The sequence below is a fragment of the Rhipicephalus microplus genome, chromosome 1 (genome assembly GCF_043290135.1).
Source record: "Rhipicephalus microplus isolate Deutch F79 chromosome 1, USDA_Rmic, whole genome shotgun sequence".
NCBI lineage: Eukaryota > Metazoa > Arthropoda > Arachnida > Ixodida > Ixodidae > Rhipicephalus > Rhipicephalus microplus.
Window position 1 is genome coordinate 51238622 of NC_134700.1, and position 25194 is coordinate 51263815.

Here is a 25194-nt window from a genome sequence, read left to right on the forward strand (position 1 = left end):
CGCCGTAAAGTTTGTATTTGCTATCTATTCTCTTTGACATTCCCTCGCGGGGGGGGGGGTGTATGAGGTGATCAGCAGGGGGCACTGCAACCCCCGTCGAGTTATAAAACTTACGTCGAGTTACAGTGCCCCCTCTCTATTTCTCTATGTACCTATAGGGATTTACATTGCCCCCTAAGTGACCAAGGGTTGCCCCCGCCCCCCTTCCCCCGTGGTGGGCACGCCTATGCATAGGCACCATCAATCATTGCAATAAAATTTTGTGTGTAAATGTGTGCGTCAACCATAGTACATTTCGAAGTCAAGAACATGAGTGTTTTAGGTGATTATTACTGCTGTTCTTCATTTGTTAAAAATGCATTGTACCTGCAAGCGTTTCAAACTTTGCGCGCTAAAGTCACGTGTTATTTTCTATTTCGTTTTTTCGTAAAAATAAAATTATTTTTCCTGCTTTGTTTTTATGTTATATATATTTCCGTTTACTCTTCATACTTAGCCGCATTACTTAAGCATTTTATTGCGCCTTTGTACGTCTGCGGAGCTGTAACCCCGAACTTGTTTTGGCGTGCTCGCTGGTCGGGCGCTGCAGCTTGTCGGTTCTGCATCGTTTTTTCTCGTTTTTTGAGGTGTGCTTGCGCGCTGCGTTCGTGTTTTGTGTTCTGCCGGTGCTGCCTATTACGAAGATGAACTCTACTCAAGCGAGGACGTGTGGCGTCGCATTTTGGAACACTCGCCAGGTACGTACCACATTCCTGCTGTCGGCGCTTTGTCAACACCGAGAGCGTGATAACGACGCCATGCTACGTTTTTCGTTACATGTGGGCGATAAGTGAAGTTTTTTAACGTAGCGAACCTGTTTGTGTGTGTCATTTCATCAGGATGAAGGGGTTTTTGTAGGAAGTCAAGCGTGGGCGAGCTTTTTCTTTCGATTCAAGCATGCTTCGGTGTGTGAAGCACATGGCGCGTGCCTGCGCAGTGGGAATTCGGCGGCGGATTTGTGCGAGTTGTGACGGCGCTCGCCTCTGTCGGCAGTGGTGTTGGCAGGGAGCCCTGCTCGCGATGGACCAATATTTTGGTTAAATAATTGTTGGGCGAAGACGGCGTTTGTTAGCTGTAAGCGTTGATTACGCCTAGGGCGCGTATGTTTGGATCTCTTAACTTGAGGATTTTTTTTTTGCATGCCTGTTCATATTGTGTGCTACAGGAGTCAACGGGTTCATTTGTTGTACGTTTCATACGTGGTACGTCCAAAGCAGTTTGAAAAGTTTCGTATGTTGTACGCCCTTTTTTTAAACTGCTATCAGAAATTGCTGCGGGCAGCCGAACGTATGCCGGTGTATGCATCCACGCCGGCACGCATCTTTGAACTACCGTGTTATTCGAGTTCGCGTGCAGCATGCTGCCTCGTCTTAGATACGGCTCGCAAGGCTTGCACGTAAGTACGCTTACGTGTTTATGCAGTCCGTTTAGTCAAATCTGAGCTTACGTTATACACTCGCAACATAGGTTGTCTGATGCGTTCGGAACCCATGAATTTTGAGCCGTTCGTTAAACTTGAACTGTATTTCCGAACAAAATTTTCATGGCTTATTGGGGCCGAATAACTGTAGCTTAACTGTGTGAGCCCTAATTCGATCAGTAGTTCATGCGGTAGAGCACATTTTATTTTATTCAGCTTGTTTTCGCTATGCTTAGATTTCATTATTTTGTGGTGGTTTATTAAATATTGTATGTGCCTCGCCAAAACTTTGTGTTCAAACTTCGCTAAGCAATTTTACTTGTACGAACAGTAAGAACAGTTTAGACCATCACCTTCAATGGCATTTAATAACAGATGACAAGCTTATGCCGATCTGGTCAGAAACACACATGAAAACATTGAAAAACCACACATTGGCCTCAAATAAAAGCACAGTCTTTGTCACTTGTGAATAGGGCTTTTGTGTGGGGGCCAAAACGTCATGATTTCAATTAGGGTCAGCATGTTGTTTTGTCTTCACATCAGATGACAAGCTTCAGTAAATTCTATAGGCATGCGCTACAGTTATAGAAGGGATCTGTGGTGTTTGGAGAAACAAATATATCATTTAACGCTCAAAACTTGCAATAATGTTATACATCATAGTATGCATACATAAGGCATGCACGTGTTGCTGTGAAAATGGAAAATTGGACAGTATGTTCATCTGACAATCATGAATATAGACTGCATGTTTCCAAGCTGTTGGCATTGACGCAATTACACAACTTCAGAAATCAGTCTCGTCAAACGTTTATTGTGTATTGCTAAATCGTGACCAATGCCTTCCAGTATTCTTGTTACTAGAGATCGTTGCAGAAGCTTGCATGCTTTATTGGGATGGTATTTAGCTCAAGATGGGTGCGTTGTATTAGCACTTCCACATTTTTTCCCATTATTTATTAGACAGCCTGTAATGAGGGGTATGTTAGGGATGAGTGAGGGGCACTGCCTTTTTAGCCACCTGGAATCATTAAATTAACAGCCATAATTTAGCAGTTGAGAATAGTAATTTAGTGAAACCAATTTTCTTCGTTATCGGCATAATCGTTCTAATGTAGGCAGCCGAAAGAGAGTTGCATTAGTTGTGTTCAAACTAAAATTCGTAATATAACTTTATGTGTTACCTCCAATGGATACTTGATCAAAGTGCATACCGTCATGTACGCACTGCCCTATTAATAAATTGGCATGTATACGCACTATGCCAGAGCGCTATTCAAGTATATTTTGTGACAGATCTGTTATGTGAAAAATGCATATTCTTTCGTAAGGTTGCAGCTATGTTCGCCAAAAACATTGAGGATGTTTTTGTTGTAGCATGTCTGGTTTTCGTACATCCTACTCTTTTAAAACAAAACTTTCCAGATCATTCTAAATTGAGTTCCAAATTCTGCTTCGCTAACAGACACATCAGTAAATTGTTTTTTTGTTTCTCTCGCAGTCTATACATGCTCGTCGTAGGAAGAGAGTGTGGGAGACGTCTGGACTAGCCCATCATCAAGGCTGGCTCGTGGAAAATTTGACTGCTGGTGCACATCAGTGGCGCATGGCTTCTGTTTCTTCTGAAAAGCGAGCTGCAGAGAGCCACCTGGTAGCTGTATTCATGGAGCACAAAGGTTCAGGGTGTTCAAAGTTAACCCTTTTGTTTTTCCTTAAAAGAGAAGTCAGCGCTGTAAGTTATCTATGTAAAGCCACCTCTGCTGATAGCTATGTATCGAGGAGGATGCAATGTGAGACAATAATTATCACTGTCAGCGGTGCCATTAAGTTTTATTAATCAACTTAATAGTGACCACAGCAGGAGATCATGTATGTGTTAAATATTTGAGCCAGTCACATTTCTACATATTGTCACTTGTAAGAATTCTAGCATGCCTGTGCTCAGATATCCTGCTGGAAATTTAGTTTCGGCTTGCATTATTATGTGTGCAGGACAGTGAGCACTAGCACAGACTCTGATTTCATGCATTTAATCTGACCATCGGTGGAAGGCATGGGCAAACATTAAAATGGTTACTCTTGCTATTCGCTGGCGATAGCAAGAACCGACTGCTCGTTCCGCTATGGAGTGATATTTTGCTAAACCTCACTGCCTTGCATGCGTAATCGTGAAAAGCAAAATTAAACTTTCAAACGGGATATCTAGGAGCATAAACACAATCAAAAAAGTTTTCCAAGTGGGACTGTGTAGAAACACGACTGCCTCCAACTTTTTAATGCAAACATACCTGCTTATTTGCGTTACTAAAATTTCAATATTTTCTGTTGAGAGGCCAGATGACAGCATTATTTATTACTTTGTGTCCCCCTGGACACAATCTGCCAAGGTGTTTTTCTGTTCCTAAGGCTAAAATTCAATGTAACTAGGCAGTGCATTTAAGAATGTGTCAGTGCTGCTTACTGAGCTCTTTATTGGATATTTTGTTTTTTCCAAGATCTACTGAGTGTGTTGCTCGCCATACTTGCATGTCATGTTAATTGATGCCTTATGTGCAATTGGCCATTTAGAAACACTTTTTGTGTTGTGATAAAAAGTAGCACATTAATGATTTTATCTTCAGTGTAACCTTCACTGAATATTCTATTTTAGTATATTTTTGTCACTGTAGTTATTTCATTGCCTTTGGGAAGTTCAATTCATAAGTACAATCAAGTGTTTTCCCACTGTCATACTTCATTGTACCTAACGTTGCCAATACCAAACCATGTCGGATATTTTACAGTGATACATACTCATGTTTAACATTGTTAATGATAACTGATAGAAGGCATACTAGAATATTGTAACGTGAGTCCTTGGATCGGAGGGTAGAATGGTGAATTTTTTCAACTAAATAGTAATATCTGCTTGCTTTATTTCATGTCAAGTGTAATGAGAATAATATTTACTGAGGTTAACGTGTTAAAACCATGATATAATTATCAGGGACACTGGAGTAGAGGGTTTCAGATATTTTGACCACCTGGGGTTCTTTAAATCCATCCACGTCTAAGCAGACACGTGTCATGCATTTCCTCCTTAATCGAAATTGCAGCCAGCACAGCCATGGTTTGATTTTGTGGCCTTCAGTTTAGCAGTCAAGGGTTACTTGAAGTGTATATTAGTTGTGGGCTGTGGTCTTGCTTCCATGATGCATCTTAAGTACAGCAGTTTGGTGCCAACCAGGCATCTCTACTAGTGCACTGGTGTTGTGTTTTTGCATTCGTAATTTACTGCAATATTTAACTATTTTATCAAGATGCATTTCTGAGCAGCTCTGCGAAGTGTGTGCTGGTGCTTATTACATTCCTAATTTTTTGTAAGAGGTAATGATTGTTGCATGTATTCTGAGTTAGATATGAAGTTACGAATTTTCCTTCTTTTATACTCTGTAAGAGTGCAAAGCCCAACAAGTCACTCTGTTATACTTTGCATATTGTACATCAGATGGCTAAATTGTGTGTGCAGAGCTTATATAAACAGCCCATAGTGTTTCGAATGCCTTGAAAACTGCCTTAGGATCAGAAAAAACTTGTGAAGAGTGAGATAGTCTGGGTGAACAGTGGAAGTTCCTCAGATAGGCTGGCTGATGTTTCAATAGGAGGACTTATGTTCGTCAAAAGTGCCGTTTCTTCTCATCCTTGGCATGTTAGCTTTAAGGGGGTTAGTAGAGATGTCATCTCCTGGTGGTGGTGCGTGTCTTTGTTGGCAATTGCCGCCGGAAAAGAAAAAAAAAACTAGAAAGCAAACAAGTGCAGTCCTCACTTCATTTCAAGTTGACTGGTAGCAATTCACAATGTTCTCGGAGGGTAGAGAAAAAAATAGAAGCAAAAAAGAGGAAACACGCAAAGTAGGAGCGGTGTGCTGCCGCTACAGAGGCAAAAAAAGCGAAGAGCTTTAAAGTTTGAAGCCAGCAGACAGTCCCCGCGTTTGGCCATCACAAAGGGTTGCCGACGATAAAGGCCTATGCTGTTCTCGAACATCTATGAATGGGACTCGTAAGAAAGCGGTTACGAAAAGGCGCGAGAGAGAAGCAGGCAGCTACCTTTAAATGCTAAGATTTCAAAGGTAAGCGACACCAGATGTGTTCGGAAGAGAATGTGTTTAATTGGGAAAGTCATTGGTTAAAATATGCTTTCACTATCCCCGTAGGTGGCCCGCTCAACAGAATTGCCTCAAGAATTTGGCGGCATGTTGGCAGAGAAATAGAGAAATTCAGAATGCAAAGGAAATAAGCATCAACGACAGAAAGGCAGAAAGAAAGGAAAAAATTAAAAAAGGCGGGTTGGAGGTAGATGACACGCTAGTGTTAACAGACGAGGAAAGGAAAAAAGAGACGCAGAGAAATTTGTGGCTTGGCAATGACTTGAGGGTGCACGGTAGTAGTGTTTTTTGAAGCGACAAAAGAAGAAAGCTGTGGTTGAAAGGTTCTGGCAAATGAAAACTTCGTAGTTGTGTGTGTATAGACACATGTATATCTATATTTATAATTTAAGAAATTTCGAGAGAACATCAATAGTACACTTGTAGTCTAGGAGCGATTCCATGTAATACCGGTTATGTCTATTTGAAGGTTGAACCTTTCTCATTTCTAAATGCTGTCGTAATTATGCTATGGCTTTCAGCGATTCCAAATTGCGACGTGCTACATTGATTCGTGATCGGTGTAGGTGCTTACATTTGTGTATCAAATGTCATTCCATGTATTTCCTCTCTCATGGTGAGCAGAAATTCGTAGAACATAAAGCTTTGCTTGGTCGAAATTGTGGCCCTGTTGGTTGAAGTGACTGGCTACTGCTTTTGGTAAATTGTGTTTTGTGTCTGCACAGTGGTCGTTCAGTCTTACGTGAATTGGCTGCCCAGTTTTGCCTATATATTGTCTGCAGGTGGCGCACTTAAGACAGTATATTAGGTTGTTCGAAGCGCAGATGAAGATCGATGGGACCTTGTGAATGTAGTCAGATTTTGTGCTTTTTAAGTTGTTAGCCAGCTATATATTTTTACAGGTGGAGCATCTGGGCCGGCCACAGGGACCAGACGTCCTAGTGTTTGCTTTAGGTTTTGCGGGAATTAGAAATGCGTGGCACGTGGCATTTGCAACGCTTACTTAAAGACATGCTTGTTCACGCAAACTTAGACTAGGACGTCTGATCCCTGTGGCCGGCCCAGGTGCTCACCCTGCAAATATATACAGCCGGCTACCAACATAAAAAGCACAGCATCTTACTACATCCACAAGGTCACATAGAGCTTCACCTGCACTTTTAAACAACCTAATATACTTTTCTGAGTGTGCCAGCTGTAGAAAACAATATATAGGCGAAAGTGGGCCGCCAATTCACGTAAGACTGAACGGCCACCGTGCAGACACAAAGCACAATTTACCGAAAGTAGTAGCCGGTCACTTCTACCAACAGGACCACACTTTCTAAAAAGCAAAGCTTTATGTTCTACAAAATAATTTCCGGTCACCATGAGAGAATAAATACATGAAATAATAATTTATACACAAATTTATGTCCCTACACCCATCAGGAATCAATGTTGCACGTGGTAATTTGGAATCGCTGAAAGCCATTGCATAATTGCGGCCATATTTAGGGACTAGAAACGTTCAACCTTCAAATAGACATAACTGGTATTACATGGAATCACTCCTAACCTACATATTGTAATAATAATATTCACTCTAAATTTTAAAACATTATTTATAGATATACATGTGTCTATATACACACGACTATAAAGTTTTTATTTTCCAGAACCTTTCAACCACAGCTTCCTTTTCTCTTTTGTCGCTTCAAAAAACACTCCTACCGTGCACCATTAAGTCATTGCCAAGCCACAAATTTCTCTGCGTCTCTTTTTCCTTTCCTCGTTTGTTAACGCTAGCGTGTCACCTATCACCAATCCGCCTTTTTTTCATTTTTTCTTTTCTTTTGTGTTTCTCTCGTAGTTGCTTATTCCTTTTGCATTCCGAACTTGCCTATTTCTCTGCCAACATGCCGCCAAATTCTTGAGGCAATTCCATTGAGCGGGACACTTATGGGGATAGTGAAAGCATATTTTAACCAATGACCTTCCCCAATAAACACATGGTCTTACAAACACATATGGTGTCGCTTACCTTTGAAATCTTGGCATTTAAAAGTAGCCACCTGCTTCTCTCTTGCGCCTTTTTGTAACCTCTTTCTTATGAGTCCCATTCATAGATGTTCGAGAGCGGCATAAACCAATCAGCAACCCTTTGTGATGGCCAAACGCGGGGGCAGTCTGCTGGCTTCGAACTTTTAACCTCTTTGCTTTTTTCGTTTCTGTAGCGGCCACCCATTGGCAGCACACCGCTCCTACTTTGGGTGTTTCTTTTTTTTTCTTTTTTTCTCCACCCTCTGAGAACATTCTGAATTACTACCACCCAACTTGAAATGAAGCAAGGACTGCACTCCTCTGCTTTATAGTTTTTTTTTTCAGGCTACAATTGCCAACAGGGACACATGCCACCACCAGGAGATGACGTCTTTACTAACCCCCTTGAAACTAATATGCCAAGGATGAGAAGGCTAAGCACCTTTGACGAAGATAAGTTCTCCTATCGAAACTTTGGTCAGCCTATCTGAGGCATTTCCACCTGTCAACTCTCATTTTGATTTTGTTATGAAGAGTGTGTTTTTGAGAAATGGATGCTGTCTCTATTACCTAGAAAGATGCTGAAAAATAAAACTTGAAATTTTAATATGCCGTGAAGCTTCATGGGGTGAGGGCTGATCTGTTAATCATCTTTCTTCAGCCACTGACCTTACCTGTTCGAATATTGGCGGCAAACTTCTCTAACTGTAGTATGTATGAAATATAATAAATGTGTTTGCTTTCAGTTGAGAGAAAGCCTGTGTTGTAGTACATGTACTTGACATTTATCCTACGCCAATATATGTGTACTTTTAGGAAGTGAGAAAAGATATTTATCAATAAGTGGAAACAATGTCTACCAAAGCAGCTCTGTTATTTTTGTATAATCAGAAAGTTTGAAATGAACTAGGTGAGGCTGAACTCGCATGGTTTCGCGATACCAAGTGCAACTGCAAATTAAGTTGCTGAAATATGTATATGTCTGCATCCTGCATGAGACGTGTGCACTGTTACGGGTAATAATTTTTCAATATAATGTGTTTGTGTGTCTACACAAACGTATGCATACCAAGCACCCTTGCTGTATCGACTCACTGAGCCACCAATTGATGTACCCGAGATGTTTATGCTATTTAACACTATAGATATTTGGATTCAATTGTATAACTATAAAAGGCAGTCTAAATTTCTATAGTCGGCTTTACAAAGAAGGCTTTGAGGAATATCATTGCATTTCAGTAAGCTTGCTTATACACACACACACACACACATATATATATATATATATATATAATGAAATCAAACAGACAATATTGCCAAGGAAAGTATAGGGGAAGTTATAAGTCCGAATTGTAATGTAAATTTGAAGAAAGAAATGTGGGTGAAAAGATAACTTGTCATGGACAGGAACCGAACCTGCGACCTTCGAATAATGCGTTATCTCAAAGGTCGCACACCCTTTCAACACCCTCTTAGAAGGGTGTTGAACACCCTAACATTTTGCTGAACACCCTTCGTGTAGGGTGTTCAGCTAACACCCTTTCAGTAGGGTGTATCTGAAAACACCCATAGGGTGTTGCTCTGGCGACAAGCCAGTTTACACCCTTAAGGGTGTAAAAAAAATTTACTGTGCACGCCACCAACTGCGTTCACATCAATGGTCGCGTATTTTAAAAATAAACCTGCTGTATAGTAAAAAAATTTTAGAGCATTTATAATTTTAATCAAATCAAGTTAAACCGACTGGGTAAGCAAACCATTTGCATAAAATCAAAAGGCATAAAGTGATTCATGTATTATAACTATGTGAACAATTTCAGCAATGCAGGGCAAAGGGACAACAGTTCTATTAAAAACCCCTCTCATTATAACATGCATGAAAAGCACCACACCAGAATATTTTATAGTGCATGTAATATCGAGACTACTAGACTGTCTATTGACCTTTTAGAAGAAGAGTATCTCCTTCACATTCAAGGGGCAACCACTTAGCCTTTTCCTGAGCTTTTCTGTGAATATTTCCTGAATTTCAGATATCATTAGGATTGATTTAGTGTAAACAGATTTTGCTTACGCATTGAAACCTAGTTCTGTACGTAACTGCAATTATGGGTGCCAAACCATCTCTAATTAATTTTTAACATTTCACTTATTTTTTAACTGCAGCAGAACAACTAGCTATGGGTGCCCAAAAAGTAGCAAAAAACAATACCTTTACCTCTTTGAGCCTTTTGGAAGTGTTCAGCTTCTCAGTGCTCACCTTACAACATTTTTTTTAAATACGTGTTTGTATGCCCACTGCTCTTGCTCCTTGTACAGTGAGGAGGAGCACATGGCAAGAAGAGACAAGAAAGAAGCATAGCGAAAAAAAGCGAAATAAGCGAGGACCTCTTTTGTATCGTACAATGTGTGTAACATTACTATTGCGACCACATATAGACAAATTATCACGGCTATGTATCCATTGTAAAGTCATACACAGCTGCAACACCACGACTAAATTTCAACCTTGTGTTGGTTTAGGATCCCTTTATAGTGGCAAGCTAATGATATCTGCATTTGTTTGGCACATACTAAGATGCAGTGAAATGTGAAATGGTAATCTCATTTAGAATGCACGTCATGTGGCTTCATTGTATATGTGGCTACAAGTAACTCTGGTTGCAAAGCAATATGGCAGAGCCTAAACAAACGTCACCGACCACTCTAATCTGAACTTGCCTTTGCTACTTGCCCATTATCATCCCAGCAAAAAATGAATAATTGAATCTGCTACAGATAAGTGCTAGCTTATGCTAAGGACCAAGTATGAAGGGTGTTTTGTCATTATTGAGATCAGTTATTTGTTCAAGAACACTTACTGTCAAACACAAATACATTGCTGTGGAAGCATGAAGACTCAAATATAAAGCAAAAAGAAGTGCCTCTTTAAAAATTACAGGCCACAAGGCAAGATAAATATTTGATATACTTGGGATGTAAGGCACGCACAAGAGGTGCTGCCATATTATTCTTTTCCTTGTGTTGAAACCTGCTTGCTTTACTCACCCAACACATCTGTAAAGATGCCGTGAAAACACCAAGGAGCTGATGCAGCAAGGTTGAACACATGTCCAGGGATTCCACTATTCCTAAGCAGCCCTACAGCCTCCACAGTCTTGCAACCATTTGTAAGATAAATATAGTTCTACCCAAAGTTCTTGGTTTAGAGACACACATGCAAGACGCATAACCACTCTATAGGAAGTTTGCATGATAATGCGCTGGGTAGCAAAACGGATGCCAATATCAAGTATCCCGGCCTGCCGCTACTTTCTTTCCGTTCTTAATTAATCAATCAATGGTTATTAAATGTTCCCCCAATGTGAAGTGTGCTGGCAGTCCGGTGAAGAATTGCAATGTATTTAGAACACAGCCCAATTCATGGCAAGTAAGCATGCAATAGCGTTTTGTCAGCTCTTCGAGAAAAGAGCATGAAGTTTAGCTAAAACCCATGTTTTTTATAAACACCATTCAATTTGATATAAAAGTTGTGAGCATTATGTAAAGGAACACGGATTCATGTTTAATCAATGATTTTTTATAATGTACTGATATGAATGCAACTAACTGAATATGAAACCATCAATTTTGCTCGAGAATTTAGAGTTATGAACACTATCGCACTTGCCTGCTGCATCTTGTCCAAAACAGCGGCAAGATAGGCTAGTTTATGTAGGTGAGTAGTAATAAGCAGTGCAAAGTAACAACAAGAAACACCAGTACCAACAGTATGGGGCAAGCACAGACTGCCAACTGTATAATTTATTACACAAAAGTTCGCCTGAATATCAGTCAGACAACTTGTGCAAATGAAGGTCCAGTTGGGCATGAACAAGTTACGAAATCAACAATGCCTGCTTTCACTAACAGGACCCTCATTCACATAAAGTATGCAGCGATAGGCCCCTACCGAGTTACGTCACAGCATGATGTCACTGGCACATGTAAAAGGTGTGGCTGGAAAAACACTCCCGCTGGTGGCTCAGCCCGGTACAGTCGTGCGGTGTTTGGGGCAAGTTTTAATTTTTCAAAGCTTACACTTCACGTTACAATGTCGACATTAGCTGTAGTATGTGTCAGCAAACATCCAGCTGTGTGGTAAACTGTGTGGTAAAATATTTGCCACGCTGTCTGTTTATCTTGAAGAAGTGAACACACGTGGTGGCCTGTGCGAGCAACAGCGGCATAGTCTTCAAAAATGTGCACTGTTGATTGCGGCATGTAGTGTGCATTGAAAGGTATTGAGAATATCGGTTCAACTAAGAATACTGAGTGTGGTGTGTGCAGTGTCAATAACAATGTGTCTTGTTTACGAAGACTAGCACTCATGGCAGGGACCGGTCGATGAAAAAACTTGATTCGACATTTTAGTCAAGGTAAATATGCACTTGACGTGACCATTTGCGAGCGGGTACATCTCGGTGTTTGCGCTGTGTGCAGAAAAAAATTGCAAGGTCACCGGGCTGGAAGATACCATTTGCTGAAGCTGCATGTATGAATCGCCCCGACGAGTACGCAAGCTCAATAAAGGTATAACTCGTTTTATCGAAGGCCTCATATTTCTTCATGTAATAAGCAGAGATTCTTGTTTCACATATACTCAGTACCTTTACCGCTCGATATTCAGGAAGTGACAATGCAAACAACAAGTTTGTGTGTTAGGTCCTAAGGGAGCAATGTAAATATGCAAATAAGTTGTAGGTGTCAGATGCAGCGATGTAACTGCACAAAAGATTACGTACATATTAGGCTACAGGTTTAGAATCGCATGCATCTCGGTGGTCTATCAGGAACGTCACAAACAACTTCCTTGCCAACCAGCCCTTGCACAGAGGGAGGGAATGGCTGGCACGGTGCTCGAAGTGACGTCACACTATTTGCAAACATACAGAGGTTTCTTACTTAGGCAACATTTTGCACAATATATTTTTTAGATGCAAGACTGTACTCATCCACATTGATCATACTGATGTCTTTTGTTGTTACTTTGTGCTGTGAGTTACTAGGCATTTAGTCACCATGATCTTTAAAAGCTAATTTCAGTGTTCTCTCTCATATTGCTGACAACTTTGTTGTTGCATAAATTGGGCAAAAAAGCAACACAGAAAGGCTGTCACAATAAATGCACCAACATGGGTATTCTCCTGCAAACAAAAGTCGGCACTGGTCCTGTCATTACCCGTCTTCCTTCTTTCTTTGCCTTGTTTGTGCTGAAACAGCCAAACACCTGATGAGTTAGATGAGAAATATTAACGCATCAAAACTATAAGTGCTTGCATCAGCAACTACACAACAGCGTGATAACCGCACCCCTGCCACACAGCAGCGAAACAAATTTTGAACATGCTGGCAGTGTATTATTTTATAAAAAGCAACTCTGGCAGATTACAAAATCTCACATTGTGCATGCAAGTTTTCTTCAAAGTCAGGCGTACAATGTAGGTGCTGGCCGGTACATTATTAGTTACAAGCAAAGGCGTCTTGCAGGTACACATGCAGATTGCACGAACAGCTTTCTCTCTCTCTCTACACTAGGCACACACATTATATCTTTCAACAAGCACACGCCACTGTTTAGGGGCATAATAACGCTCTACCGTGAACGTATGCTAATCAACCCACTTAGGCGGTTGGCTAGGTGAATCGAGCCAAGTTACAAAATGTATCGCCCGCGAACGTGAACAAAATGCTGCTTTGCATGAAATGGCACTGCAGGCTTCGTTTAATCAACAACGTAGCAAGCGCCGTGTGCGTCTTCCTCACTACATTGCACATATGAAAAAATCGATCACCATACACATGCACGTTGCCGCAGTTGTCTCGAATTAGCTCCAGTAAGGCCGCGCCGATGCGCCATGGCTCTGCTGGCGTTAGCGTTGTCAAAGCGAATCGGCAACCGCACTCGCAAAGGCGCGTAAGGTTGCCGTTTCGCGACGCCTGGTTCGAGTGCAACAACACACACTTGCACTGAGTGGCATACTTGGTCTACATAAAAAAGTGTCCCCCTTACCTTTAGTTTCTGTCACACTGTCCTGAGGGAAGCGACCACAGGCGTCAGCCGTCACCTCGGAGTCCTTCGAGCGCCCGCCCAACCCGCCGATTCCTTGGGCGACTCGCACTTGATCCGCACTCGGACAACCGCGGGAATAGGGCGCAATCTTAGCACATCACACGAACGAGGAACGGCGCTTCCTTGCGTAAATTTAACATTTCGTGCTCTCGTGTGTAGCAGCGCGAACACATGAGACACGCACCGAAACGGCATGCTCACAGAAACAAAGAAGACAAACAACATGTGGCTTTAGCTGTGAATGGATTTGACTTGGATAGCTGTGTGAGAAAAATAAAAAAAAACTTCTGTCGCTGCTATAAACTGAAAAAAAATGTATGTTATCTGGCAAAATAACTTTAAAAGTGATAAACGGTTATTCAAAAAACAAGTTACAACTTATGAATATTTTCGCAGGTGTTTGTTTTGTTTTTGTTCTAGCAGACGACAGCCTCCTACTACTTCTACGACAGACGTAGTGCGGTTTCACGTTCGGTGCGTGTCGCCGACGCAAAGCTCTACAGTAGTGATATCAGAGTTATCAATTCTCAATGAATCATAGGATGGCTACAAAGCAGTAACATTTTGACATAGTGCAGTACGCAATCTTTCAAGGTATGACATTTCTTTGCTCTGAAGCAAATCGAAGCAAGCCGGCCGGCGCAATCAGCTGATGTCGCCGCTACGCGAGGCATGGTCGTGCGCAATAGCGTCGCGCCCCGCGCTCGATTTGTCATCAAGCGATAGAGCTACTAAGTGGAATACAGCTAGATGCAGGGATTAATGGCGTATCACTCTAATTCCCTGTGGTGGCCGACTCAATCGCAAGAGAACCCCGGGAAACAACCTTCAACTGCTCAAGCTTGTGTGTGGGTGTAAAAATACTTGTTTTCATCCGCGGCGGTGCAGCAATCTGTAGTTGAAAGACATGCGAAAAGCATGTGACGTATATACAATCCCAAAACATATGCACACAACAATAGATACGATCGCATATCGTACATAAATATACCAACACATAGCGTGTAAAAAGCAAATTTATATACATAACTTAAACACCAAGGTACCTTGAGCGCGAATAGCTTAGCAAGCTAACGCACTCAATTCACGTACGCGAGCACAACTAGGTGGCGCAGGTTCAACTCCCGCCAAGTTTAATTTTTTTTGTTTTTTTTTCAACGTTTTTATTGTACTGCTATCTTTTCTAATGCCTTAGGTACTAAAACAAAATAAAAGCAATATTGCGTTCAAGTACGTATGTGGGACTGTGTTTTTTGCGCAACAGTTATTATGATTTTTATTTTCATTATTAATTTTTTTATTTATTTCATAGTATAACAAAATTAAGGACTAAGGGGAACAATGGGTCTGATTGATTGTGAAGGGACTCGAGAAGTAAGAAAACTCAAACCAAAAAATTTTTATGAGAAAAATTGAGCATTTCACAGCCGGACCAGTTTCTTCAAGGGTAGGCCCTAGGTATGCGCGAGACTTGCTCTATGACTCATCTCAAGCTGTGGCAGTTGAGGGAAGGCAATATCACCGAGAAGCAGTTCCAAAATATATTTTGGTTGATGTTTTTTGATTCCTCCAAAATAAGGGCTGCACAATTGTGATCGAGCCAAACCAAGAATTGCGGGCACGAAGTCATCAGACAGAAAATGAATAATGTTGATTGTTTGAAAAATTGCCCTTAATAAAAGGAAGAGTTATGGAGTGCTACGTAGCTTAACTCGCAGTAGGAATTTTATGTATACATATAGATAGTTTAAAATGGACAATGTTGCACACACAGACATTGGTTAAATTTCTTTGCAGCACAGTTGAAGCATCTATGTAGAACTGAAGCATCAAGAGAAGCTCATGCGTCCTCACTTTATTGCGCTTTACATAGCTTGTATGCGTCCATGCAGCCATGATATGATATATTTTAAAGCATTTGTTTAACCTATAATCTTCTTATTCATTAAAGCTGACCCATAAGTTGTGTCTTATGTAGCACTACAATTGAAGCGTATTCTGCATGGTGGTCTGAAACAATGCTTTTGACAATATCAAAGAGACCCAGCTCTATACACGACCATCTGTGCATCAGTGATAAGCACCATTAAGTGTTTGTACATATCAGTTGTGCTCTCATACTTAATTATTTTTCTGACCACTTCCTCTGCCCCTACCTCGTTTCTGTCGTGAAGCTGTGGCAAGTTGTGTATAGCTGTATTTATATTGTAGGAGCACATACTATCAATAAAAAATTATTTTTAGGCTACATGCAATTAGTTTTCATAGATTTTCATTTCTTTTGTCGGTGCTCAGGAGAGCTAAGCTCATGGCCGATATTTTAAAATGACATTTCTCTTTGCCAATGTTAATGAGAACAGTTTCATTAATATTGACAAGTTCATTCACATTGAATTTAGTTCTCATTATTATTGTTTCTACCAAAAAACGAGCCCTTGAAGTTATGCTTTTTTTGCTTGATTTGTTTTCGTGTGACAGCATGCAAGTAAAATGACAGTTATTGTCATTCCTTGTGAATGACACATTTTCCGTGTGACAGACTTTAGCACCTGGTCATCTGCAGAAGTGTTATTCATTCTGGAAAAGGGCGAACAGCGGTGACTGACAACACAGACTAGGCTGCATTATTCTTTTGTACTTTATATGTCACTGTGCATTCATTTATAACTTTATAGAGCTCGGATTTCCTGCTTAAAATGTGACAACAACTGTAGAGTTTCCACATTTTTGCAACAGTCCACATGCCTTTCATACACTATTGCACATTTTCGTAAGCACCTTACAAAATCTGTATATTTCCGTAAGACCTTACATTCTGCATTTTCCTTATGAAAGCTTCTGTACACTCCATACACTTTCCTTATCCTTCCATCATGAACTCTCCGTATGCTCCATAAGTTTCCTTATCTTTCCTTATCCTTCCATATACTCCATAAAAAGCTTTCCATATATGCCATACATTTTCCTTATCTTTCCGTATACTCCATAAAAAGCGTTCCGTATACGCCATACAATTTCCTTATCCTTCCTTATACTCCATAAGAAGCTTTCCGTAAATGCCATACAACTTCCGTATGTTTCCATAAAACTCCATATTTTTTCCGTATGTAGCATAAGGAAATGTTACGGAGTCCATATATTTTCCGTAAGATTTCATACGGAACGTTTCAGTAGGGCGGTGCTTCTCCGGCGGCTAATAGCAAGAACTGGCTCACATTTGAACGCGGCAATTAACATATTTCGATATTTAGGCTTGAAACTGCCTAAACGGCTCTCTATTGACCCGCCTAAACGGCGTCCCGTGGACCCGCCATGGTCTTTTGTGGATGTTGCGTGTAACTTCAGCGTGCCCAAGCCACCAGCGAAGCACCATTCCAGCCGTGGAAGCACTTTCTTGTTCTGGACCACTTGAGCACCATGTACCGCAGCCACCTAGTACACCGACGGATCAGTGTGCACATAAACGAACAGCTGCGCAGCGACTTTCTGCATATCCTGCCTTGGCGTGTCAAGGTCGGGCCGCCTGGATCGCGTGGTTTCGTTCACAACGGTAGAAAGCACTGCAATCACGGCGGCTTTGCGAAAATTGCGATCCTTTTCTGCACGAGATGTTCTAGTGCTGACGGACTCCAAACCGGCACTACAAAGACTGCATCGCGGCCTACTTCAAGAAAAGTTCACCAGGCAATCACTGGCACTAATTAAACACCTAATTGGCAAGAGTTTTAATATAAAGTTTCAGTGGATCCTATCCCATGTTGGCATTAAAGGCAATGAAAAGACTGATGCCCTTGCATGCGAAGCACGGACATCTGTTCCACAAAAAAAAGAACTCCCAAGACTTACCAGAACAACAAAGATGTGACACGCAATCATTTCAAGGCGATCTACAAGTTTCCACACCAAGCATGTGTAATGCGTGGACCTTCTCGTGAACAAGTAACGCTGTTGTACCGCATAAGAACCGGCTCCACATACATCCCGGCCTTTTCATTCAAGACTGGGAGATACGCTTCCCCGTTCTGTGCCTTCTGCGGTGATATCAGGGATATTGAACATTTCATTTGGCTTTGCCCACAGTTTGATGTGCGAAGAGAGGCGATGATCCGCACCCTGCAAAAAGGCTGTCACAAGCACCAGACAGTTGATGACGTCATTTTTTCAGATGAACCCGCGGCGACTAGAAGGAACGTGCAACGTACTTTGTTGGTCTTCCTGCGAGACACTGGGCTGTCTGACACGTGGTGACAATTTCCAAATTCAGGAGATGCTCAGGCGGAACAATTGCTGGCCATGCAGGCCAGGCTAACCTCGCCTGCTGCAACACCACCACCACCACCGTAACGTTCCGTCGATAACGCGCGCGCACATAGAATACTCGACGGGTGATTTATCTGTACGTAGTTCAATGAACAGAAGATCGATAATTCTCGTCTCAATTGTATCTTAATAATTGTATGCCAAGATTGCTTGGAAAATTTTGTTCATAAAATATTTGTGTTGCTTTCGAAGACTTCTGGAGTTTTTAACGGGGCAATATAATTGAGTGAAGGAAGACAAGAAAGTATTATAGCACCGCCGATAAAATCGACCAATTGATTCAGCCAACACATCCTTTAGGAGCAGCAAGAACAAAGAAAAAAGGCACAATACTGCTTGTGAAAGGCTCCAGCTGAGGATTCTTACACATGGCCATCCGTGCACGCGGCAAAATGACGGTAAGCTCGGTCCAATTTTCCCAGTGAAAGTGATCGACGAAGCCCATATCGGTGAAAGTACGGCGGATTGGTGGCAAACTCGGCTAAATGTTGCCAGCGAAAAACAACATCTGATGAAAATTGGCTGACCTGGCCCAATACTGCCGGCGAAAGTCAACGGCCATCCCAATATTGGCGCCACGCCGGCCCACGCTTAGTCTACTGAAAGCCATCCTAAAACAAATATTCGACCGCTGTTGTGTGTTGCCTGGGATTACAGCATCGAATTCTTTTCTGCAAAGTGGAACCCTGCTTTGTGTTTCGGATCTTGCCTTACAGCGTACTTCATGAAAGCAGCTCAACTCTACCAGGATGAGCAAGCTGCCCACCGATGTAGGAGCTTACTTTAAAGAACTTGTTGTAACTTTAAGAAGGGCACAACGTCCATCATTTTCACTCCAATTGACCAATGTACGCAACCCAAAAATCGAGCCAATAGCGAGTCTTTTATAGGCATACTATGATCCTTGCAGTGTGCTATAGTTGCAGAAAGGTGAAAAGAAAAATTATCTGCATTTGGTAGCATTCATCGAAATTGCAAGGCATCTTTTCGACTACCCAAAAGCACTGAAACGGTATTTATCATGTTAGTGCTTAGGAAGTGTTTACTGGTGCACCTGTATCAGCCTGACAAAACTACGTTTTAAACAATTTAAAAAAATGATTCATTTGCCTCCCACAGACAATAAATGCCAGCAAAATATTTCAGATGCCCTGAATAACCTGGTATATTCAGTGGAGAGATAAACAACCAGGCGACGACGTTATCAATGTAACCATTTTGATACATCCTACGTCACGTAAAGTATAGGTGATCGGTGGAAAACACTGGGATCTGTGGAAAACACTAACAGCTTCGCATATTATGACGCAAGAATTACCTTTCAGCTCAAGTTTCAGAGTGACCCAGAGATCAGAAAATGTACCTCAAAGAGACCGGTCACTGCCCAGAACAAAAACTGAGATTACAACATGTTCAAAAAGATTGTCGCTCGTAGGATTACAAACCATCCCTGTTTTTAGGGGTGAAGCTGCTTAAGCAGTGTGTCGAACGCCCTGGATGTTTGTAGTAGTAGTAATAGTAGTCGTCGTCATAGTAATACTATTCTTCTCCGACCTAATTTTAGTCCTTAGTATGTCTGCTAGATGGCTATATGGTGAATATAAAATATGGTGAATATGGCTATATGGATGACATATATGGTGATTATATGATGAAAAGTTGTGGGATGGCGGTACTTTTAGTGTTCACTAGAAGGACGGACTGATGGACTTACGGATGCGAAGACAGACGGACACACAGACGAACGCACGCATGGATAGAAACACTGACACACGGATGAACGGACGGACACACTCACAGACGGACGCACGAATGGACGCATGGACGGACGGAAAGACGGACGCACAAACGGTCGCACGGACGGATGAAAGCACAATAAACTGGCGGACAGAAGCACGGACGATCTGACAGACGCTTCGCCCTACTTATCATCGTTCTCTCTGCTCATATGCTGTGATTTTTCTCGTGAGAAGTGGAGGTATATTTTATTTCTTCGTTTAAAATCATGAAAAATGATCCGTTGTGCCTCTGGTGGCCACAAGTATTCGATCTACCTTGTTAGGTGAGTATTGATTAGTGTATGCGGGCAGTAGTTTTCGTGTTAGTATTGAAATACCTTTGTGTAGATCATCGGCATCTCAAGAAAATTACGAAGAAAGATGTTAACCCGTTGCCCAAAATCGACGAAGCCTTAAACTGACTTTGCGGTGCGACTTATTTTTCTACTATTGATCCTCGATCAAGCTATTGGCAGATAGCTGTCAACGAGATGGACCACAAGAAGACTGCACTCGTCACTCCTGATGGACTTTATCAGTTCAAGGTGATGCCTTTCAGTCTATGTAATTCAGTTTTGATTGTGCGCGTTTTAAAAGTGCGTGACGCTATCAGCCAGAACAAAAATGGACGATGAAGATGCCAATTGGTTACAGCACGTGTGAAAATGATGATTTGAAGCCATTACCGGGCCTCTACCGAAATTTAAGAGAGCCACAAGAGAAGAACAGCAAAGCAAGGGAGACGTGGCTGAGTCGGGACCGAGTGATGGACGCCAGAGTGCGGGGGTGGCTACAAGCATAGCTTCTGCATCAAGGTCACTGCGGGCTCCCACCTGGACACAGAGTTCGTTCTTGTCGCCTGGCAAGAGCCAGGCTTCTTCTGGTCTTCTTGCGTTGGCCAAAAAACGTCTCCGGCTTCGTGTGCGAGCAGCGGCGACCGAACGCCGAAAGGTCAGTGACCTCAATCAGCCCGATGGTTCCTTTCCTGCCAGTCAACGATGTGAGCATCTCGACAACATCACCGCTGTCCACTGCAAGCACCGCGTCCCGCTATGTTGTGATAAGGGTTATTTTCCACTGAACATTTATTTTCAGGCTTTGTTCGCGTCTTCTGTGGTCTAGTGGCTAAGGTACTCGGCTGCTGACCCGCAGGTCGCGAGATCGAATCCCGGCTGTGGCGGCTGCATTTCCGATGGAGGCGGAAATGTTGTAGGCCCGTGTGCTCACATTTGGGTGCACGGTAAAGAACCCCAGGTGGTCGAAATTTCCGGAGCCCTTCACAACGGCGTCTCTCATAATCAAACGGTGGTTTTGGAACGTTCAACCCCACATATCAATCAATCAATTTGTTCGCGTCTTTAGCTGTTTTTTCTTACTGCTAACCTTTTTTTTAGTTATTCATGCTGTGTTCTTTGTGTGCGCTTTGTGTTTTAGGAATTTCTAAAATATATTGAGTGTTAGATTTGGTGAAAGACAGCTCTTTGCGTTTTAGTGTTTTCTAAAGTATATTGAGAGTTAGATTTGGTGGAAGACAACGGTCACGTTGCTCATTTCTCGATGATGGTTATGTCATCAGTGGTTTTTGCTTTACACGAACCTACATGAGAGCTTGCCCATTTTATAGCCCCGTGATAGAAATGCACCGGCCACAATCAAAAGAATGAGAGACTCATTGCTCGAAGGGTTCGAAAGGTCAATCTGCCTAAGTTATCCAGAATATTTGAGTTTTTTTCGCTCACATTCCACTTCCAATGCGATCATTTATTGGCAATCCTTGACATTTTTTAAACCGGACTTCAAATGAACTTTTCGAAATGCCACTTCACTCGACATCAGATAACCGTACTTGGCCAACTCGGAGATGCAGGTGTGCACCCAGATCCCGAAAAAAAATTGTGCCATTACTGACTTGCTTTTTCCGAAGTTCCCCAAAATGTTCGAAGTTTCCTGGGGCTGTCTTTATACTTCGGATGCTTTGTTAATGACATCGCTATAACTACACGCCCACTCACAAAACTCCTGAAGAAAGATGCCCCGTTTTCCTGGGCGCTGATTAAGCCTATTCAGTGTCAATGTAAGTGTCAGCTCATGACACTGCTTACAACATCGCCTTTTTTCGCTCATTTTGATCCATCAGCTTCAACCGAGGTTCACACTGATGCTAGTGGGCAAGACACAGGAGCAATGTTATTGCAACAGCAGTGGGAACATAGCCGTATTTAGCCTATGCAAGCGGACTTCTATCTACCACCGAGTTCAGCTATTCAATCACAGATCATGAGTGTCTCACTTTTATGTGGGCAGTAGCCAAGTTTCGTCCGTACTTATACCAGCGCCCATTCTGTGTCGTCACCGATCACCCCGCGCTCTGCTGGCTGGCCTCAATGAAGGATCCCACCGGACGCCTAGCTCGTTGGGCCCTACGTCTACAAAAATGCACAATCATTATAACGTATTAAACAGGACAGTACACCAGCATGCGGATTCTTTATCCCGCTATCATGTGGAAGAAGCCCTCGTACTGACACCATTGCAGACGTTCTGTCTTTATCACAGCTACTCAGCCTTGGCAATGAACAATGCCGGGGTGCTTCCCTACGAACCGCGATTGACAAGATTGGGTCATTCCCTCACGACGCGTCTCTACAAATGCCGCTTGCAAAAGACGGAGTCTTCTAACGGGGAAAACTTGACCCATATGGCTCTTACTCCCCGTCATACTAGCGCAACTCCCTGCGCCTGTCCTCAAAAGAATTTATGACTCTTCTTTGGCGGGCCACTTGGGCGTTTATCGCACATGCGACCATGAATGTCGTCGTTATTTTTGCCTAGTGTCTCGTTCTGTTCGACGCTACGTCGCCGCTTGTGAGCCCTGCCAGCGCCACAAAAAGCTATCTTCCTTACCATCAGCATGCCTTCAACCAATCGATGTTCCCGTTGAACTTTTTTTAGTTGGTCTCGACCTGCTTGGTCCGTTCCCACTCCCCAGCTTGAGCAACGGACAAATTGTTCTTGCCACTGACTATACGACACGATAAGTTTTAACACAAGCACTTTCAACAAGTTGAGTTATCGATGTGGTGGACTTTCAGGTATACACTCTAATTTTTTTTCTGCGAGGTTGGAGGAAAACGCTTGTTCTCTAGCTAACTTCTATTTCGAGCAATTTTTACTCCGGACCTCCGGCTGACCGAAGTGATCGCTGACCTCCGGCTGACCAAAGCGGTTTACTCCGGCTGACAAAAGCGATTGCGTGGTAGACCAGGAGCATTTCTCACTAATATTTCACTCCGGCAGACCGGAGCAATTGCGTAGAGCCGCCGGAGCATTTTTTAGTCGCATTTTGCTCGAGTTGCCGTAGTAAATACGTGAAAGCTCAAGATAATTTTTCACGGTTTTTTCAGATCAGCTATCTTGACCTTTTGCCGGAAGAAATTTCAGTGAGATGTATCAGCATTTTTTTCAAAGTGCTCGCTCCTCTGTTTATATATTCTATGCTGATCGTATCACGCATCGGTTTGATGAAGAATTCTCAATTCTGGTGCAAGCACTGCACAGATACTGTGTATTTTTATTTCTACAGAGGTTTAGCAGATGAAGGTAAAGAAAGCACTTGAGTTCATATTCTTTGAATTATTTAAAGTAAGCTGTAATTTCTCGTTGATTACCCAGCCCTTGGGAAAATAATACAAGAAGAACAAACGAACTAAAAGCCACCAAAAATAAACCACAAAGAGATAGATCACATGAAATCTATAGTGCTCAATTTTGAAACGCAGCGCTTTGGAATGAAGATCAGAATGCTGCAAATCAATGTACGACAAACGATGAAAGTATGGCCACCAAGAACAACTGTTCACCCTCTCTGAAGGACCACTCATCAGCTTCATTGACAACGCAAGAGTTTAGATGATTGCTTCCTGCATAATTTCGGCAAAAAAACAGTTACACATGAAAACTGGAAGTCATGTGAAATCCACTTAACTTGAGCACACTGAAGCTCCGGGTACTCGTTAAGCACTGCAGTCTGCAAGTACAAGAGAATACCTAGCCTCGCAAACCGGCCACACACAGCCACACAAACACAGATCCAGCGTTCAAAATCTGGAAGTCAATTTCATGTACTCCGGTGTCATCAGGCCGATAGCCATAAAAACACACCTTCGTGATGCAAACGTTCAAAGTGGACGGAATTTTCCCATATATTTATATATCGATAGTCCTACCGTTGCTGAATCATTCGAACGCGTTTTATTTACTAAAATGAGCGAATTTCGGTACTCTCAAAGACAAAATCGAGTTTACCTCTTGCTAATACTTCCTAACTTGATCAGATAGTTCTGCTGATATTACACACGCATTTGGGTTGGTACTCATCATCATACTTCAAGCAAATTAGACCCTTACAGTTTATATGTTTGAGACTTCTCTTTAAGAAAAGCGTACCTGCTTTTTCCTGTGCAAAATTATGTTCCAGAGAACTTGGCAATGTTTTTGTTTTTCTTATTTGTACAGCCCACTCTGTTTTTCTACTTGTCGTAGTAAACATTTTTCCAAAATGTAGTTATTGCATGAGCATGTATGCTTTAAAACAGACATCCTCAATCACAAAAAAAGTTCACGACTACGTACAAAATAAATTAGCAATAAAATGTACTAACATCACGCCACCTACGCCAAATTTAGTTTCATCATGTACTGTTAAAAATAAGAGTAGGTTGACCATTTTACCCAACATATGCATCCGTGGGAACGTCCAGAGGTCACTTAAGGTGGTGCGGGTGCAGGCGTCAAGACGTGTGTGCCAGAATTCCAGGCTTTTCCCCCGTTCTGTGGATTGAAGGCCAGCGTCATTGCATTGCTCACGTCAAGAATAGTCTAATATTCGAGCACTGTTCGTCAGAGAGAGATAGAAAGACGCGTTTTATTAGAGAGAGAGGGCACAAGAAGGCAAACATTTTTACATTTTTCCTCTTTGGTAGAGAAAACTTAACTTCTGTCTTCACCTCCCCTCTAACAAAGAAAAATGACAACATTCACGGCAATGGCAGCAGGACTGGTTGTGGTGGTTGTGGTTAAAAGAAGAAGGCGCCTAGTTTCTGCAGCCCAGTAGGAATCACGGCGCAGCTCCTGCGGCTAGGGGAACCATGGATAGGTAAAAAGTTAGAGGTGTTTTTTTTCCTCCCCTCATGACTGACTGAAAAGAAAAAAATGCAGCAGCGTGGCATTACTCTTTCCCAGTTTCTCGAAAAGGTGGCCTCTCTTTTCTCTCTTCCCCTCCATCCTACAGCGTTCAACCATGCTGGCAAATGCTTTTCTTATCCTCCTTTCCATGGAAACTCTTCCTGTCAAGCGA

General features: G+C 42.2%; 1 protein-coding gene and 1 long non-coding RNA gene across 3 annotated transcripts in view; both read left to right on the plus strand.

Annotated features, from left to right (window-relative positions):
* Positions 1-25194, plus strand: part of LOC142766267 (uncharacterized) — a 77509-nt gene that overhangs the window by 42338 nt on the left and 9977 nt on the right. The gene's annotated exons all lie outside the window — the stretch shown is intronic.
* On the plus strand, positions 463-12215 carry LOC142766814 (uncharacterized). The gene is made up of 2 exons (XR_012884610.1): positions 463-737; positions 2964-12215. It is a non-coding gene; the product is annotated as an uncharacterized LOC142766814 (long non-coding RNA).